Raw genomic sequence first — 21,202 nt, forward strand, 5'->3', positions numbered from 1 at the left:
GAGTCCCTGCTTCTTCAAGTGCATTCACCGCTGCATCTGGTGTGGTGTCATATTTTGGGGACCACAGAAACCATCACTGGCCTGGCTACCAGTGCTGACCCTGCCCCACCCACCAGGGAGCCTTCCCTATTACTGCTCTTTGGGTGGATTCCCAGGAATGACAATCACCATGGTTGTGTGTGGCCATGGTGGGGGGGGCCCGCATCCCTAAGGTGACCCTTGAGGGTGTTCATAGCTTGCAGGGCTGCTCTGCAGTCAGGGCTATCAGTAGTGATGCAGAGCAGATGGGGCAGACGCCGTGCTGTGCTGGGAACCTGGGACCTGTGCTGCGCCCTTTTGCAAGGAGCTTGAATCTCGCCCTTCCAGTGGTTCAGTGCTGTCACGGGCTGGGCTGTGGGTTAGAGACCTAGAGCTCCAGGAATGGCGAGGTTAGTGCAGGAGAGGGGCATGGCCCTCTAGGGCCACCTACAAGTTTGGCAGGACTCCAAAGCTCCAGGCCTCGCCCAGACAGCACCTGCAGGGTAGGAGAGTGCAGAAACCCAAAGGAAAGGAATTCAGGCAAGATCACACCGCGACATTTACAAAGGGAACTGACACAGCTCTACTCATCCTCAAACACAGCTCCTTGCCTGCAAGACTCCCTGGGTGACACCTACTGACCAGAATCACCACAGCTTCAGAAAGTGCTGGCAGTCATTTCCAGGGCATGTTGTAACACCCACAGCCCTAGAATGGCCCACGAGGCTGAGAGGTTGGGCACTTGTTTCTCTCTCTGATCCGATCTCCAGCTGCTTTCCTCCCTACTGCCCTGCTCCCTCACTAGCAACCTTGCTGAACTTCTGCACACAAGGGTGTGCACATCACAGACTTTGGTACCACAGAGGCCTTCCACTTGTATTTTCAGGATTTCCAGCTCAGATTTTCTACTTAAAACTGCCAAAAAAAAATAATAATAACACTGCAGAATGACTAGAGAAACTGAAATTCCTATTTCAGCGTTCAATAAAAATTATTATTGGAGCATATCCACACCTGGTCTTTGAGGGCTTGTTAAGGCCTCCTCTGCAATGAATGTAACAAAGTGGAGCAGTTGCAGCAAGAAGCCTGTGGCCCTTAATAGCTGCAGTATTAACTCTCTTGGTTTGAACAAGAAAGGGTTGACAACCTGTTGAATGGGAAGGGCATGTTTACTCCCACTTCAGGAGCCCTGCAATAACTTCCCTCTGCTGGTTGGCCCTTCCTCTGATGACACATGACCTGTCCCTCATTTCTGATCATGGCATCCTCATAGGGTCTGTCTCACCCACCTCCTTGCAACTCTATGAACCTTCTCAGATCCACTTACTGCATTTAACATTTTTCCTGGGAGCTACCCACCTGCCTTTGTCGTCCCAATTTCTCAGGATTCTCCCTAGAGTCTCAGTTCCTGCCCTCCTAGGGGAACTGTTCCTGCATCACACCTGGTGATGCCTGGATGCAGAATCAATCCAGGGCCTGCCACATAGCAGGTGTTCACTGAATGTCCGTTGACTGAATACTGACTGAAATATAACACAAGGAGCAGGCCCAGAAGCCAGGAGCACACCCCAAATTCACACACAGGAAGCCTTACTACATTTTTTAGGGAAATGGACATGGAAAGGAAAGAGTTTCTGTCAGGAATCCCTCTTTGAACAGAGGACAGTGCAGTGTAGGAGGTTGGCGTGAATGAGCACAGTCCAGGAAACAGGAACTGAGGTTGCAGTATCTCCAACCCGAAACCTGCTCCCCTGCCTGGCAGGATCCCTACCTGGAAATAGGGTCAGCTGCTTCTAAGGCTCCTTGTATATATGAGTCACGTGACTGCAATGTATCCTATTTGCAGATGCAATTCTCCCAGGCCACTTTGTTTGTCTGTGACATATCAGAGTACATAAGTGAGGTCTCAGAGTTGGATTCATGGGGGAGGTTTGCAGAGAAATTTGGTGCCCATTCTGTCATCCTGAAGGCAGAGCCCTCCAGAGAATCATACCCACTCAGAAAAATTTAGTTCAGGAGAGGTTATTCCTGCCAACATCCCCCCCAAACCAGATGAGGCCTTTCTTGAAGATCATTCTCCCTGCTTTCTTTACTTGTACTTCTATAAAAATTCACAAGTTTTTCTGTTATTGTCTGTCCAATGAATTCTTCCAGTTCCAAAAAGCTGACTGGATGGATAAAACTGGAAGTGCAAGAGTATTGATTTATGCTAGCTTCCAGGAAGAACTTCCTGGTAACACTCTGTGACACCTAGATGGCTATTCACAGGATGTGAATAGGAAGATTCAATAAATACAAGCAATAACTGTCATGGCATGGCTAAATGATGACCCACAGATGTTGTCTTTGTACACTTTCAAGGGTTTCACCCTGTTAAGATACCAACTAACATCACCACTTTAAGGAACAAAAATGAGGTTCAAAGAAGAAAGAAATGAGGTCAGAGCCAGCAAGTATGTAGCAGGACTATAAACTCAGTTTGTGTTCTGCAGTTTCCAAGGGCTGTGGGACTGTGTCTGTTTAATGGGGACTCAGGCATCTGGTTGCCTCGGGAGACCCTGAGCTGATGGGAAATCAGCACCTCAGTCCCTATAGGGATGAAGGGGGTGAGATCTGACAGCCAGGAGGCTCATATGACCAGGGAGGCACATTTCATGCTGGCATGTCTGCAGAAGACTTTGGAGTCTAGATCCAGTCATTGGACATCCAGGGACCCAGAGGCTGTGGAGGCTTCTGTTGATGGGGTAGAGCAACAAGTCTCTGAGGAGAATATACAATTATGTGTGTGTATATGTAAATGAGGTCTGTTATATTTGAAAGAAAATTTCAAGTTTTTTGGTTTTGGTGGGAGTGGAGTTGAGGGTGTAGGTGTTGATTATTTTTTTAAGTAACCATTTTATTTTGTAATAACTTTAGGCTTACAGCAAAGTTGCAAAGCTGGTGTAGATAATTCTTGTATATCCTGAACCCATTTCAGTTTCCTCTACTGATATTTTATATTGCTGTGGTATTTCTTTCCAAACCACAGAATCAACTTTGGTCCATCACTGTTAACCTGACTACAGACTTTCTTTTGTCTTTACTGTCCTTTTTCTGATCCAGGGACTAATCTAGGCTCCCACAGTGTGCTCAGTCATTATGGTTCCTCAATTTCCTCTTGTCTGTGACTGGTTTCCAGTCTTCTTGTTTCTCATGACCTTGACAATGTTAAAGAATATCTGTCAGGAGTTTTGTGTAAAGCCTTCAGTTTGTGTTGTCAAATGTGGGTTGGCCTCTCAGAGAGTGAGTGCAACGGTGCCCCTTAATTCAGACACCAGGAACCAGGTTCTGTGATGCAGACTCAATTTACTCAGGAAGTGTAATAGTTTATATATGGAGTGAGAATCAATCATATTAATGAGACAGCCAGGCCACTGCTCAGGTTACATGTTTACAATACTGTACTACAGGGAAGAGCAGACTTCTACTAGGGACCAGGAAGGCTCAAGAGGCATTGGGTCATCACAGAGTGTACTCATGTGACATGTAGAGAGCCCAGTGTCCTGTGCTCAAGCCCAGTCCATACCTTGAATCCATGCCTGGTACCCCCCAGGATTCTCCTCAAGTTTGTCTGGAAAGAAATTGAGGGAGCTCTCTGGAGTCCATTTTATTGGAACACTAATTCCAGTCTGAGGGCTCCACTCTCTGATGTAATTCCCTCAAAGACCCTGCATCAGGGGATGGGATTCCAAGGTAAGAATTATAGGAGAACACCAACACCAGGTGAAGTATTCTTAGAACCCAGAACTGTACCTGGCCTATGACAGGCTCCCAGTATACATTTCCTAACAAAGGAATGAATGAAGAAACTGAGGCAAGAGAGATACACAACTAGCAAGTGCTAAGCAGCATTTTGATCTAGGCCAGTGTGATATTGGAGCCAAAGCTCTCAATTACTGTACTACACAGTCCTAACTACTACACCTGTACCAGCCAGTCTCATGGATCTGAAAGGTCAAATCTATTCTGTACAATAAGACCAAGAATATATTTGCCTGGTTTCTTCTCATTCTCTCATGAGTACATGGTGGGATTTTCCAGAGGCTCCATGATGTGTGATATCTCAATTGATCAAAGGAAGAAGCAAATATGATCATTCACCATTTTTCTTTTCAGTCATACATTTGAGAGCTTTTGTGAACATGTCAAATTATGTTCTTCTCATGGAAATGTTTTGAATTTAAATAACATATAGTTGCTTGTGTAAAGAAAAGGTGACATGCTCGCCTTGCCTGCTAAGCCATGTAGCTGACCTATTGGTCCCTGTCAAGAAGTGGCAGCCAACAATGGAGTGGCGGAGTGGCAGCCCAGATGGTGGCCTGGGTGGGTCAGATGGCAAGTGGCAAGCACAGCCTGCAGCCTGGTGGAGCCTGCCATACAGGTGCAGCCAGTCAGTGCCCAGGAGCTTCAAGGTGCACCAACATGTCATCCTTTGGAGGCGGGTCTAGACACAATATGGACATCTGCTACAGATGTGCAGTCCACACATTGCTGCAACCCCATCTCACCACCTCAACCTCCCACTTTTGGACCTTCCATAGAAAAATAAAAATGGGGGAAGACTTGATGAAAATTGGCTTCAAAAACTGACCAATATGCACTTATATATTGCTGGCACAAATGCAAATTGGTGCAACCACTCAGCAACATAGTATGGCGAATCTTCAGAAAACTTGGAATGGAACCACCTTTTCACCCAGTTATCTCACTCCTGGGTATATGTCAACGGATATAAAATTAGCATACCTCAGAAACACACCACACCCATATGTATAGCAACTCAATTGACAATAGCTGAGATATGCAACCAACCTAGGTGCCCTTCAATAGAAGAGTGGATAAAGAAAATGTGGTGATTACATATAGACAATGGAGTATTACTGAGCTGTAAAGAAGAATGGCTTTATGACATTTGTCAGCATGTGGATGGACATGCTAAATGAAGTAAGTCATTCCAAAGACCCCAGAGGTCAAATGTTTTCTCTGAGAGGTGGACACTAACCCACAATAAGAGGAGCGGGGAGAGGAGAATAAAAATGTAGTACATTAGACAATGGGGAATGAAGGGAAATGATGGGGGAGGTAAGCAAAGGAAAGAGTGTGGAATGAATCTGATATAGTTTTCCCATGTACATACATGAAAGCAACACAGTGAATCCCACTGCTAGGTATATATATGACTGGCACTCTAACTAGAATAAGATATATCACATGCTTCTATAATTGTTCAAAGTTGATTCTGCTGTCATATATAACTAAAAACAATCAATAAAAAATTTAAAATGAAGGGTCAGTATACAACATGAGTTATTTATGCAGTGTTCATGGATAGAAAAGAAAGTTCAATCAAAAAATGAATTGCTCCCAAATTAATGCATAGAATATATAGATGCCTTTAAAATCAAAATCCCAACAAGGGATTTCAAGACACATGAAAAACTGATGCTAGAATTGGAGCCAAGATCATTATGGAGAGATTAGCACTGGCAGTTACCAACGTTTTTTAGAATCTAAATAATTTAAAGAAAATGTTCAGTTATATTGAAATTTAACCAGCATAAAATATTATTATTGTTAGTTGTATTGTTCTCCAGATATTTAGAAACCATGTATGTTGTAAGACTATGAAAAATAAGATATACAAGCATTTGATTACCCTAACATATTTCCACATGCACCTGTTCAGTTTCCTCCAACCATTCTTACAACGCTTACAAGACTTACTGTTCTTTTTAAGTATTGAGTTATGAAATGTCTTGCAAATGGAAGCATGCTGGTGGACTAGGGATCGACCACTGTGTCTGACAGGAGAGGACACCGCACTGAACGAGTTCGTGATCCTGTTTGGGTACTCTCCCAGATCTTGCTGATGAGGAGGCTCCCCATCGCAGACCCAGTCCCTCCACCCAGGCAGTGGGTCATTTGGAAATCCGGCAGGCAGTCAGAGCTCTCTACCCCCTCACAACATCCAGCGCAGTCCACTTGCTCCATGCTTTCTGTTTTGTGCCCCTTGGCTTAGTCATTTCCAGCACCACTCTGACCGAAGACAAAGTTGTCTGGCCTGAAGATCTGCTCAAAGGGGCCCAAGTGCATCAAGTCCATGCAGCTGGGCTCCAGGTCCATGAGCACAGTGAGGGGCACATACTTGCCATCGGTGTCCCTGCTGTAGTTGTACACGTTGATGTGCTCCAACTGCAGATGACTGTCCCCATGGTATATACTGGTAGGATCAATTCCATCCTCCTGGCTGATCACCTCCCAGAAGTTGACACTGATCTGGTTGCCACACTGCCCAACCTGCAGATGCAAGATCTCCCTCCTGGTGGTGGCGGTGTAACATTAAGATGAACTAAAGTGCAGAGGGACAGACGTGCAGAGTGTCCTGAGTAAGGTTTTATGTATTGATAAATTTTGCTTTTTCACGCATTCTCCTTTTCTTGTTTTTTGATGATGCTATCTTTTTTGTCTTTTCTCTTTTGGAACTAGGGATGGAACCCAAGGTTTGATGAGTTCGAGGCATGTGCTTTGCGGCTGAACACAACCAGTCCATTCATGCACATGTTAATGAGCTGCTATGAATGAATCTTCAATAAATATTCAATAAACTGACCAATAGCGTTAGTACAGTTGCACGCACTAATTAGCATGAATTTGGACCAATAGTGTTAGTACCGTTTCCACGCACTAATTAACATGAATTTGGACCAATATCATTGGTCCTTCTTTTAAACCCTAATTAGCATAAGGTTGGACCAATAGCAGTGAGTCAAGGGCTATATAAACCCTTAAACAGGGTGCTGCGTGTGGTGTTCCAGTGGTATGGTGGTGTTCTGCTTACTGTTTTGTGGCCAGGTTACATCTGATTGGGGAGTGAGGAAGAAATGGTTGGTGAGCTACTGCCACTCTTGAAAGCCTGCAATGTCGACGGAGTTTATTCTTCGAATTTGGAGGACTTGGTGGGTGGTGAGCTGCTGGGGTCTCCTGCTATGCTTGAAGGCATGGACCGTTGTTAGGACCTGCGACGTTTCTGGACTACAGAGACATGCAGCTTGCGCCGACTCCCACTTGCCTGCAGAAGCAGTGAACTGAGTTTCATCGCGAAACTCCATAACAAAGGTAGAGTTATACGTTAGATAATTTGAAACTTCTTTAATTTCTCAGTTTTAATTCCTGTTAGCTAACAATGTACCTCTTAATGTGTTTTACCTACCGCATTGGCGTTTCATACCTTCTGTTCCACTCTCGCCTAATATTCTGTGGCGTTCAGAGTTTGCATTCTAATTTCCTTTACTGTCCAGGTTTCTCTGTATTTCCACTCAGGGACTGTGATTCTGGACGCTGATGTGACATGTCACCGCTCACGCTTAGGGCCAAGAGAATAATGACCAAGCATCCCTTAAGTGTGTCTCCGTGTCCCTGGGCTTGTTTCCTGCCTGGCCCTGCATTCCTGACATGTCTCCGTGCCAGTAGGCCTCCCTAGTTGGTGAAGGTGACTGCATGTGAGGACAGGCTAAGAATAGAGAGGGTGGAGATGAAATTGAAAAAAAAGATGTTTTACTATAAAAATTAGTGGACTTTTATTTTTAATATCTCTGGCAGATTAGGTAGTAAATTTTTTTTTTCATGAGTTAGTAGCTATTTGAAAATATGTTCTATATTTAATAGACGTTGTTATAGAAAAGTTTACAAGAGGATACTGTGATGTGAAAGTAGGATAATTTAAGTAGTTAACAGTCCACCATTCAGATACACCTGTGTGTGTGTGCACACTGGAACTTACGGCATATTTGTATTTTGTTAATGCCAACTAGGGTCAGCTACATACTGTGTTGTGTTTAATTTTTATTTAATAAAGTCTCATGTACTAATACATTTTCTTAATAGAATTTTGACCATAATTTAATATTCCATTACAAAGATTACTGATAATAATTGACACTTAATATTGGAGTATTTAGCTTATTTTTTTCTGGTAAAGAGAACATTTTTGCTGACTGTGAAACCTTTTGTGGCCCCATGGAATGTGTTCATCAAGAGAACAAGCTGGGGGACTGGACAAGGAGCTGAGTGTCAGAGCATTTGCCCAGCTCGTGTGGCTGTGGTTGTTTTCAGCACTGTTTTGTTGACCTTCCCACTTTTCACTTTTTACTTCCTTCTCTTGGTGCCACATTTGTGAAACTCCCAAAGGCAGTTTGTTAATCCAGAGACAGAGAGAACCCAGAGTCACTGACCCTCACTGTCCATCTCTTGACTGGCTGCCAGTTCACCATAGAGAGATGGCTACAGGGCTCTAATTATTCAGACAGTACAGTGTCCAAAGAAAGAAGAGAGACCACTTTTTCTTTCAGCCCTTTCTTAGGAGAAAATATGTTTCCAGAACCTCTTTGCACACCAGACTATTTGTCTCATTAACCAGAGTTTGGTCAAATGCCCTCTCCTGAAATAATTGTAGAGAAATTAAAAATAACCACAGCAGCTTGGGGTGGGATGACTCCCCCTGGGGCACCTGACTGTGTGAGAAAGAACTGCACAACCCTGAGGTCCTACTGCAAAAGAGAAAGGAGGGAAGGCATGTGCAGCCCTTCTCTCAGATGGCCGGGATTGTTGGGGAATACAGCATGCAACTCACAGGCTATCTACTGAGACAGGCACTCAAGACCAGCACCATCATTATGAATTTGACAAGGTATGAGGCTTGACTCTGTGGTTCACTTTTTTGATTTGCATAAGTTAAACCATTCTTTCATCTTGGATAAAAACAACTTGGTCATGATGTATACTCTTCTTAACATGCTGTTGTTAAATACAATTTGCTAATACTAAGAATATTTTCTTCTAAGTTCATTAGGGATGTTGGTTGGTAGTTTTCTTTACTTCATGTGCTTTATCTGGTTTTGGTATGAGTGAGATACTGGCTTTATAGAATGAATTTAAAGTGTTCAATCCCTTTCTGTTTCATGGAGTAACTTGAGAAACATTGGAATTAGTTCTTGAAAGTTCTGGAAAATTCAGGTGAGAATCTCTCTGGTCCTGGTCTTTTCCACATTGGAAAACTTTTTACTACTGCTTCTATTTCATTTCTGGTTACTGATGTGCTTAAGTTTTCTGTGTCCTCCTTATTCTATTTCGTCAAGTCACATGTGTCCAGAAACATTTCCATTTCTTCTAGATTTTTCAATTTGTTGGAGTGTTTTAAGTTTCTGAAATAGTTCCAATGATCCTCTAGATTTCTGTGATGTCTGTGGTGATTTTTTCTTCTTTAATTTTATTAATTTGCATTCTTTTCTTTTGGTTAGTTTGAGCTAGGGCTTCTCAATCTTGATTATCTTTTTTGAAAAACCAGCTCTTTTTTTCTTTGATTTTTTTTTGTGTTTTTATTCTCATTGATTTCAAATCTAATCAATCATATCCTTCCTTTTACTGGTTTTGTAGTATTTTTAAATTGTTGTCTCTTGTTTTTCAAGGGCCTTGAGATGCATTGTTATGTTGGTTTCTACTTTTTTATTTTTTTGAGATTTCTGATTTTTTTATGTATGTGCTTACAGCTGTCAACTTTCCTTTTACAGTTGGCTTTATAGTGTCCTAGAGGTCCTGGTATGTGTACCATTATTCTCATTTGATTCCAGGAACTTTTAAATTTCTCCTCTGATTTCTTCTATCACCCATTCATTATTCAAAATTGTTTTGTTCGATCTCTGTGTTTATATTGTTTCTGTACTTTTTTTGGTGTTTAATTTTATTCTACTGTGATCAGAATTTATGTAATGAGTTGCATCTTTTGTGTGTGTGTGTGTGCATGTGGGGTAAATGTTGCTTTGTGACCTAAAGTATGATCTGTTTTGGAGAAGCTTTCATGAGCAGCTGAGAAGAAATTATATTCAAATATTGTTGAATGAAATATTCTATAGATGCCTGCTAAGTTCTTTTTAAAAATATTGTTTAGGTTTGAAGAGTCTTTACTGAGTTTTTGTGTGACTGATGAGAGGGGTGTGTTGTAATCACCTTACGTTGTACTGAGAACTATCTGAGGCTGTAATCACAGTGTTTTCTGTTTTATATAATTAGGTTGACCAATGTTTGGTGCATAAATATTGTTTTGTTTTATTGTTTTGCTGGGTTGTTTCCTTTACCAGTATGAAGTGACCTTTCTGATCTCTTCTGATTAATTTAGGCTTGAATTCTGCTTCATTGGAAATGAAAATGGCTAGTTTGCTGGTTTTCAGACTCTCTTCAAATGGTATATCAATTTCCATCCTTTCATTGTCACCTTATGCATGTATTTGCCTGTAAGGTGTGTCCCTTTCAAATAGCACAGTTAGTTCTTATTTTTAATCCATTCTACCAGCCTACATCTTTTAATTGCAGAGTTGAGACCATTTAAATTCAATGTTATTACAGAGACATGTTTATTAGTTTTTGCCATTTTGATTTATTTCTTATGTTAAATTTGGTCCTGTTTCTCACTTGCTTAACTATTCTTCAAATGAGATTTTTTTCATTTGTGAGTGCTAGAGTATTTTTAGATTTCTACTGTGTGAAATATTTTTATAATTTTCTGTAGTAATGGCTTAGTAGTCATGAATTTTATGACTTGCTGCTTATCTTAGAAGGTTTTTATTTCTTTTCTGAATCTGAGAGATAACTTTGCTGAATATAGCAATCTTGTTTGACAGTTATTTCCTTTCAGGACTTGGGACACATCATTCTAAACTTTCCTGGATTTTAAAATTCATGCTGAGAAATGAGAGGTAATGTTGATTGACTTGTCTGTAAATGGGCATGATATTTTCCTCTTGAGGCTTTTAAACTTCTATTCTTTTTTTGTTAGGCATTTTAATTACAGTGCATTATGGAGAATCTTTTTTTTTATCTTGCCTATTTGGGGTTCTGTATTTGGATGTTCATCTCATTGTCAAGGTTTGGAAGTTTTTCAGTTATAATCTCCCTGAAGAAGTTATCCATGCCATTAGTTGTATGTCATAACCCACTTTAATTCAAGTGATTCTTAAATTTGATCCCTTAATGTCCCAGACTTCTTGTTATTCCTATCATGTTTGTTTATTTTCTTTCCTTAAATAGTGTCTGAATGGTCAATGCTGGCACTTTGACTTCCAGCTCTGAGATTGTGTCTGCAGCATGGTCTACACTAACAGACATTCAGATGAATATTTTATTTGATTTATTGTGTCTTTCATTTCTAAGATTTATGTTTGGTTATTTTTCATTATGTGTAACTCCTTATTGAATTTCTCATCCATATCCTTTATTACCTTCCTAATTTGCTCAGTTGTTATTTGTGTTCTCTTGGAATTCATTGACCACTTTTCTAGTCATTCTTTTGAATTTTTTCTATTTCCTTTATTTCAGTATCTTTAGGGTCAGTTGCTGGTGAATCATGAAATTGAGAAGGTATTGTGTTACCTTGTATATTCATATTTCATGTTTTCCTGGGTTCAGTTTTATGTATCTTTTGGGATTGATTTATCTTCCACTATTACATGTGGATTTTTTTAGGGCACTACCTCCTCTTGCCAAAGTGTCTTCTGTTTTTTCTGTAGAAGTAAAGGTCCATGAGTGGAAACTAAGGGTCCTGTCAGTTGTTCCTATTGGGACCTAATCATTTGTTCTAGGGGTTTGAGTTTTCTGTGATTTTTAGGTACAGTGTTGCTGAAGTTTGAGTACGGTTAATTTTGGTGTAGATCAAGGTGAGCTGTCTCTTCGCTGGGTTTGGTTTAGTTTATTAGCAGAGTTTATTCCCTGTGAACTTGTACTTTCTCTGTAGATTGCTAGCACTTCACAGAAGAAGCAGGAAAAAAATTTAAAAACTACTGAAGCAAACTATATACAGCATTATAATAAATAACCCAGCACCTACTATGACATCTACAACACTAATTACCCCAAAACAGAAATGGCAAGGTCAGCAATTGCCAGCAGCATAAACAATAAATAACTGTGAACAAGAACTGGCATTATACTAAGTTGCAGGTGTGAACTATGCCATCCATATAATTAAAAACCACAACAGCATGAATGGTAGGGGCAGCAGTAACATGGACCAAATAGTTCTAAAAGATAGTGGAAATACAGTTCATTAAGAAAACAGAACATGTGATAGGTAGGTTAAAAAAAAGTTTAGAATGCTTAAAACTTGAAGTGAGAGAACACAGATATAGCAACTGAAAGTTATCAATAAAGAGGAGAAAAAAGAAAAGTAGAAGAAAGAACAAAGGAACTTAGTTGTTAATGGGAGAAGGAAGAAGAGAGAAAGAAATGAGACACAAGCAAACAAAATAAAACAAAAATGTCATAACCCTCAATCAAGGCAAGGAAATATAACTGCATTAAAAATGCTAAGGATGAGAAACAAGAAATGTGTGTGTGTGTATATATACTGTGAATCAATCAGCACAGTAGGAACACCAAGAAAAAGGGAAAAAAGATTTCATAATATCAAATAAAAGAATTGTATCTATTAAGGTAGTTAAAACTGTCCAGGAAAGATAGTTACTTAACATTAGACTACCATTTATGATGGACTAATTTAGTCTAGCATTAAATCATACAAATGCAATTGTACAATGAGTATTTTTATGTTATTCTTCCCTTCCTCCTTGAAAATGGCACTCAGGATTCAAAATCACTTGAATTATTTGAAGAACATTTTATTTCCTGTGCAATTATCTATCTTCCAGTCCTTTAAATAAGCCATCTCAATTTTTTTTATTATTAACAGACAACACCGTGAGCCAGACTTATTTTCTTAAGTCAGGTTAGCATATTCTTTATGACAGTGGGTGGCATCAGATGGGGATTCTTTAACCTCCAGGAAATAATAAGCCTCGTGCTGGAGTGCATCAACCAACTTCACATCTACAGCAGTGCCGTGTACTTGGCTGAAGTGACACCACTGGGCAAGAAGCCAGTGAGTCCTGGAAAACCATCCCTAATTCTCTGTAGAGTTGCTGGGTAAGGACTTTGGAATTCCCAACACAATGGAGTTAGTACGTTTAACAGGCTAACAGCAGTTTTATAACATTTTCCTGATCAAGACTAAATCTTTAGTATTTTACTAATAACTAATGATGTTAATCTAAATCTGTCTGAGTGAGGAAAGTAGCTGGAGTAACAAATGGGCTTGGGTAATGGCAGAGGCTGTCCATGCTGTGGTTTGTGAGGTGAGAGATCTCCTTGTGGGTGTGGATTAAATATTTCCATTTTGTTCTAAAGTCATTGTCAAAGTCCCCCTCTTTTCACAGCCCCATCGTGGCAGAGATCTGCTCTAATCTCCTTCCCTGGTCTTGATGGGATCAGCTTTTCTCAGTTTCTAAGTGTGCTCAATCTAAGTTAAGTGATGCTTGGGGTGGTTTCTGCCATGTTCCTGTTGGACCATTGCAAACATAGGCCTCTGTTGTTATGGGCTTAAAGTATTGCAGTAGCTTCTAGTTCTCTCTTACTCAGAATTGGGAGGGGCCTCAGATTTTGCCAGTGAGTATGCAGCTGTCTTGGCTAGTGGGCGTTCATTGTACTGTAGTACTTACCACATTTTTTCTTCGTTGTATGGTCCTGGTTTTGAAGGCAAGAACAGTTCCTTTCTGGTTTTTGCAGCTCTTTCATCTAACTTAGCATCTGGCATAGAGAGGATATCCTGTATATATACATTGATGAAATGACTGGATTCTGGTGGAATAGGAAGGTTTACCAGAACATAGAAAAGAAATAAGGCACTTTTACTATGAAGAACGTACAGTGCTCAAAATATTTGAAAATTCTTTGTTATGTAATTGACCTTTGTTAAACTTTATAAAGTCACATTACAATATAGCAAATAAAACTTGTGGCTCTTAGACATAGGAGGGTAACATATGACTAGAATTTCTGTGAGCAAAATCAAAAACACTAAAGCTTTACAAGAATCTAGATTTATTATTGTACCCACAGCATCATCAGGATGAGAATTTTGTCGTGGTGCCAAAATACTAAATATGTTTTTCTCTGAGTGCAGAAGTTATAGCACTGAATTTCTGAATGAGGGACAGACTGGATTGGGTATATTTTTTTAACAGCATAGTGTAACTTGATCTGCTGTGACACCAGCTGAATTCCTCAAAGGAGGTGATTTGTGCAGAGGTATGTCACCTGTGGATAATGTTCAGAGAGAATGTTGTGGGTAAACTGAGGTAATATGCATCTTACCTTTTCCTGTCACCTAGTCCCACAGTCTCCATTGGTCCCTTCAGCAGATCCTATGCTCCTGTGTCCATGAGCAGTGAACTTGAGCAGAAGGAATTATGATGATTTTCATGTGGTCGTAGAAAAATCCATTCAGCAAAGTCCACACTTCAGCCTTATCTTTCTGAGCTACTTATCCCTCCAGCCTGTGCACCACAAAACTCCACAAAGTTTCTTGGGATTTATTGTTATCATTTTAGAACCTACAGAAGTAGTGTTAATGTACTCTACCAAATGCTGGGGCTAGGGTGTGAGCCCAACTCCTCACTGTGACTAGTTTTGTGGTTTGCTTTTATGGAACATGGCTAGAGATATGATTTTAAAATGACTTGGTCAAATAGAAAGAGAGGAAACAGTTGCAGTTGGAATGGTGTGTCTGTTGGGGTGTGTTCAGTCTACAACAACTTGAGTATCCTAACCCTAGTTGCCTTTAGCCACAGAGGGGGATTCTGGGCTCATGTAACTGGCACTCTGCTTTCTGCAGTGCCAGCTCCCTTTTATGGCCTCTGCTGTCTTTTGTCAATTCCTGCAGCTGTGTGCTTTCCCTGACATGGGAGGGGGAAATGGAAGAAGGCTGCTTCAAGTAGCTGTCTTTTGAGAAAGAGCATGCAAGTTCCCAAACCACCTGATAAACTACTGTTCATGTTTCATTAGCCACACAGTGCCTGACCTCGAAACCAGTCATTCTGGCAGAGGAGGGAATTTCCCACTACTGGGTTAATCTGACCAGGGACCCATTCCTGAAACTGCACTCAAGCTCCCAGCTGTCCAGGTCCACCACTGGTGGACATGGTAACAGATTCGTGTCCCATTTCCTGATCTGCAAAGTGGAGAGAGAGAAAGTATGTATTAGGGTTGTTGTGCCGATTTAAAGGCACTTGGAAACATTTTAGGCCAGGTAGTCAGTGACACCTGTGTTCATAACAAATAATATAAAGTGACCATAGTGATTACCCTTGTCATCACATGTTTTAAATTTAATGAAATTGTCAAATGCTTCACATCACATTACTTTGTTCTTCTAACCATTATGCCCATTTCTTTGGATACTTATGTCATCATTTTTTCCCTGTTGATAATAATATTTTCTTCTCCAAATTCTTTTATTTTTCTTATTATTCCCCTTCAAAATAAAGTTGTAAATAACAAATTTCACATAGAACTGGTGGATACAACAATGGAAGTTCTGGATTACCTTGTAGACATTGGATCATGAGTCTGGTTGGTCCATGAGAGGAAGTACAGCTTTCTATATAGTTGTCTCCAGTCTGAAACTTTTACATTCTGTAACTGTACCCATTCCCTGAAGACACCATCTCCATCTCACATGTATGTACCTGACATACTCTAAATACAGTCAGCTCACCACAGTCATGGGATCTGCCTCTGTGGATTCAACTAGACATGGACTGAAACTATTCAGAAGCTTAGGATCTGTGCCAAACCCTAAATGACACAGCAAGACAACTATCTATATGGTATTCTCATTGTGTTGGGCATTATAAGTAATCTGGCAAAGATTTAAAGTCCGAGGGAAGACATTTATAGATAATATGCAAAAGCGATGCCATTTTACACACGGGCCTTCAGCATCTGAGCATTTGTTCATGTCATTTTGTCCCTGCTGGATATGGAGGGAGGGGACTGTATCTGAGACCTGAGTGATGTGTAGATCTTATAAGGTCTTTGGATGTTCTCTCTGCCTTCTTCCTTCTCTCCTTCAGTCTTAATTTCAGACTTCAGAGAGCCTCACAGTCTTCCCCCCTAAAGTCCATGACCTCTAATGCCCGTCTGCTTACCTCTGAGTCTGACATCTAGAGCACCCCAACCCTACACCTGGCCTTTCCCTGCCTTTCCTCCCTTGCTCACTATTAGGCTGCTCTGCCTGTGTCCTCCCAGTCCTTTCTTGCAATCCAGAATTGCAATCCACATCTAGAACGTGTGGTGTTATTCTGTATCAAAGAAATCCGAACATTTATTAAAAATGTTTATTCCCTTAACTATTTACATCTCATTTGATTAAGAAAGGATTTGATGTTACTATTATTTACTCTTGATATAGTTACAATTCCCTGAAACTTACCTTAAGAGGTGATAATACTATAATAACCATGTATGTCTCTTAAGAACACAGTGCTTTCAGGCACACACATATTTTTACTTTTAAAGTAATTGTTTTTGGACAAAGAGATTAATTCTAAGTGTACTTCCCCCCCAAGATGAAAATGCTCCAGTACGTAAACACATTTTACCTTTACATTTGCACAGTAAAACTGCCCATTTGCAGTTTTGGTTAAATGGTTAATTGCTCATCCTGCACCTGGTTCTTCCAGGTAATTCAAAATGTTTACGTATTTAAATACCTTACCTCAAGAAAGTTTTCTTTTCCTTTCTGTTCACTTCCTTAAGCATCATAATTCCTTGGGTGGTTTCTTGATGGGACATCTTTATATAACAGAGGCCGTCATGCTGGGGACACATGAACTTGGGAATTCATGAATCTTGGTATTGCTACAAGTTCTCTTTCTATTTGGATTTCTATAACAGAAGGCTATAATATATGTGTCTTATAATCACAAATGTTTGATTCTCTTTATTCTGAAGCCTAGGAGGTCCAAGTTCAAAACTCCAGCACTACCTGTTTGGTTAGGTGGCACCTTTTCACTGTGTCCTCCCATGGCAAAAGGGGAGAGGATGTCTCTATTAGTTGCATTTCTAAAGTCCCTGCTCTTAAGACCTAATCCTCTCCCAAAGCCCTACCTCCCAAGGCTGGGGGCATAGGATTTCAGCATATGAATCTTGTGGTTGGGGACTCAGACTTTGAGACTATAATAGAATCTTCATCCATTCATCTAAGATGAATTGAATGCCTGCCATGGGAAACGCCCTGATCCAGGTGTTGAAGAACAGTGGTGGCCAGGGTATGGTGCCTGTTCTTGTAGAGCTCATGGTGGCCTGAGAGGTACTGGTAGCAAGGATAACAGAGCCAGCCATAGTGCTATGTGGTTGTGTTGCAGTGCCTATCATGGAGCTGTGGTGACCACAATTTCCTTTCTCAGTGGTTGTTACCATTACACCAGATGGACTTGTGACATGTCATTCAGGGTAGAGGGATGAGTTTGGAGGCCAACCAGTCGAATACCCATTTATCATTATTGACCAGCTAGTATCCATCCTTCACTTCACTATTATTTTCCTTATTTTTCCAACTGTCAGCTTACTCAAAAACAATCTCCTTAAATGAAGGTCCCTAATAATATAAATATTATCTTGATCTTGTAAACCCAAAAAGAAGTCTTAAACTTAACTTCTTAGAGAAAAATTCAGGGAAAACAACAAATTCCACCTTCAGCTCCCAAAGCTGATATTACTAACTTAAACTATTCCCTGCACTAACACGTGATCAGTTCTTCCAAATTTGACTTCTATGTCACTATTAATTACTCTATTGTTTACAAAATTACCTCTGTGTATAGTGTGCATTAATGTGTGCTCCCATATGATAATGTATATCCATAAAAACTTTTAGTAAGTACCTAGTACATTCTATGTTTAATCAACATTAAAACCCATCCCATGCATATAAGCAAGCACATCATCTCACATAGTACATATAAAACCTCATATTAATTATCCCACATCGCTAATTCTTTGAGGAGTCGGATATTCTTCACTGTCACAAATTCTAGTATTGCATATCACATCCAATTTACTGGTGGCACAGACCCCATTTCGGTCATAGTCCTTTCACAGTCCAAATGGATAGCCCTTTCCAACAGAGGTCTCTCAGTCTACCATCCTCCATGAAACCATCAACCAACCCAATGTGTGTCCCTCTTCTTGCTCTTATCCTATGAAACTTGGGGGTAGCTTATCTGAATCTTTATCTGGCATCTGGTTCCTACCTCAAGGGCATAACTTGTAACTCAATCTCAAGTTCCCCTTAAATAAGGCATCACAATGGATTAGTGTCATATTTGAAGGTGATCCAACATAACTAACTCTCATGTCTTTAGTAGTTTTTATTTTGTAGGTATGCTTCCACTAGCCATTGACTGTCAGAGGCCCCAACACAATCAATTCAATTGTAGCTGAACTTATTATAAGGTCAGTATTCTCATCTAGCATATTAACCATAGGGTATTAATATATTTATGCTTGATGGACAAAAAATACAGAATTTCACAAGAACCCTTCATATTACCTACACAATGTTTGGCCCCTTATTCTTAACCCTGGATAATGTTGTTCTTATGTGATCTAAACTTTATTAACTTTTATCCCAGTATATCCATACTAATAAATTAAAATTTAATCTTCTTTTATACTAAAGTCCCACTAATGAACACAAGGAACTAGAAATCTTCCTAAACCCTTACTAATTAACATAATACCTACATAATACATTATCTTACCCACCCTATATAAGATATGTCTTATTTCAAGTCAATATGCAGTTGTATAAATTTATAATCAGTTTATGTAGCTTAAACACTGACAATGCTTAGATGAGTATACTCTATAAACACAAAGGTTTGGTCCTGATCTTTTTATTAGCTTGTAGTAAACTTACACATGCAAGCATATCTGCCCCAGTGAGAATGCCCTCTATCAAGATATGATCAAAAGGTGCAGGTATCAAGTTCACTAATAATAAGTAACTCACAAGGTTTGCTCAGCCACACCCCAGTGATTGCTCACACACAGAGCAATGAGTAAAATTAACATGTAAATGAAAGTTATACTAAGTTATACTATAACAGGACTGGTAAATGTTGTGCCCACCACCGTGGTCATAATTGATCCTAGTTAATACAATGTGATGTAAAGTGTGACTAAGATAATCATTAAATAACACTGAGCTCTAAGCTGTAGAAAACCTTAGTCATAATAAAATAACATAATAAAGTAGTTTTAGAACACCTGAATTCACTATAAGCTAAGACCCAAATTGGGATTAGATACCCCACTATGTTTAGCCCTAAACATAAATATTCAATTAATAAGAATATTTGCCAGAGTACTACTAGCAACTGCTGAAAACTCAAAGGACTTGGTGGTGCCTTATATTTCTCTAGAGGATCCTGTTCTATAATTGATAAACCCTGATAAACCTTACCACCTTTTGCTATATCAATCTATATACCACCATCTTCAGCAAATCCTAAGAAGGCCTTACAGCAAGCACAAGAATAATACATAAAAACATTAGGTCAAGGTGTAGCCCATAAGGTGAAAAGAAAGGGGTTGCATTTTCTCTTTCTAGAACAGCATTCACAATAGCGTTTATGAAATCTTAATGCCTAAGGCAAATTTAGTAGTAAGCTAAGAAGAGAGAGCTTAGTTGAGTTGGATGTCTCTCCATCAATATGGTTTTATGTATTTATAAAATTTGCTTATTCACATTTTTTCTTATGGTTTTTGAGTAGGGTTCTCTTTTTTTCTCTTTTTTCTCTCTCTTTTTTTTTTTTCTTTGGAGTTGGGGGTTGATGCCAGAGCTTAACCAATGTGAGGCAAGTGCTTTGACACAGAGCTATATCCCAATGTGTTTGCTCACTTGTCGATTAAGGTTGGGTTATTTTCATTTTGGGGCTGCTATGCATAAATCTTTATTTTACAAAAAGAAAAAGAACTGACCAATAGCAGTTAGTATGGTCCAAGTCCTAATTAGCATAGATTTGAACCAAAAGCAGTGAACCAAGAACTGTATAAACCCCTAGCAGAGTGACCTAATGAGGAAAATGTGCCATGGAGTCTGGTGTTACAGTGCTAGGATTCTCTTCTGCAGAGTAAATTCTTCAACTTCATGAGACAAGAATTCAGAAAAAAGGAGAAATGGATGTGCAGCACTTGATGGGATGGACCGACATTAGCAGGTGGAGATGCAGGCCCAGGCTTCTGTAGCCAAGAGAAGTGTTGCAACTTGAGCAAACCCTCACCTGCAAGCAGAAGCAGTGAACTGAGTTTCATCACAGAACTCCGGTTTCAAAGGTACCATTAAATGTTAAGATAATTAGTAACTATTTTTAAATTTTTCAGTTTTAATTCCTGTTAGTGAAAATTCTGAGATGTTTTTGCTGAGATGAAAAAGTCTGGTAAAGTGGTTTTATGCCATAAGGATTAAAGGGGGTGTGTCTGTGGGGTGCTCTCCCTCATGGATATAAGTTAGAAGAATAAGGTGAATCTATTCTTTACAGGAGGGAAGGAAAGAACAAATGAGATTAGATGAAAAAAATTAGAGAATATGCTTAAGTTGGTGTTTATTGTTATTTTGACCATTTTTATTTCCATATGTGTTATCTTCTGTCAAAAAGTATGCCCATTTACTCTAAAGCCGTCCCATTTGTGTTCCTCTTTTAATTGATTTGAAAAAGAGTCCAAAGAATGAAACATGGCAAGAGTAAAAATTGACCCTTTTTGTTTCAACTGAACTGTTCACTATGAAAGCAGTGTTTTCTCTGGTGCCTTTGGAGACTAGACATGCTAAGAGTTTCATAAGTAGAATGTCTCAACCCAGACCCAGGCTCCTGTGCAACAAGAAACAGCCTGAGTGGCAGGAGAAGAGGTATATTTGGTGGTCTCTGTCTTTATTTACAGAGAACTCAATACCTGATTGAGAAATCTAGACTGTAATAAAAGTCACAAATACTCATTATAGTAATAATTGATAAAGACATACACAGTCTTGATCAGTTCAAAGGCTCTCTGAAGATTGTCTTTAAGTTCTTTAAATACAGTATCGATAAAGGTGTGGTGTTAAGCTGTGTTAAATAGAATTAAAGTATCAGATTTATTTTAATAATTAGAAGGTTCAGTCCTTTGAAAACCATTCAAGCTTTAAAAAATCATATATATATGATTTTTTAATAATCCAACACAAGAAGCAGTACCTCAATAGATGGTCTTCCATAGT

General features: G+C 39.7%; 1 pseudogene; it reads right to left on the bottom strand.

The window, feature by feature from the left end:
• Window positions 1-5,838: 5,838 nt before the first annotated feature.
• Window positions 5,839-7,153, bottom strand: LOC124975823 (tubulin beta-3 chain-like; annotated as a pseudogene).
• Between the last annotated feature and the right edge of the window lie 14,049 nt (window positions 7,154-21,202).

Source organism: Sciurus carolinensis, unplaced genomic scaffold (genome assembly GCF_902686445.1).
Source record: "Sciurus carolinensis unplaced genomic scaffold, mSciCar1.2, whole genome shotgun sequence".
NCBI classification, from domain to species: Eukaryota; Metazoa; Chordata; class Mammalia; order Rodentia; family Sciuridae; genus Sciurus; species Sciurus carolinensis.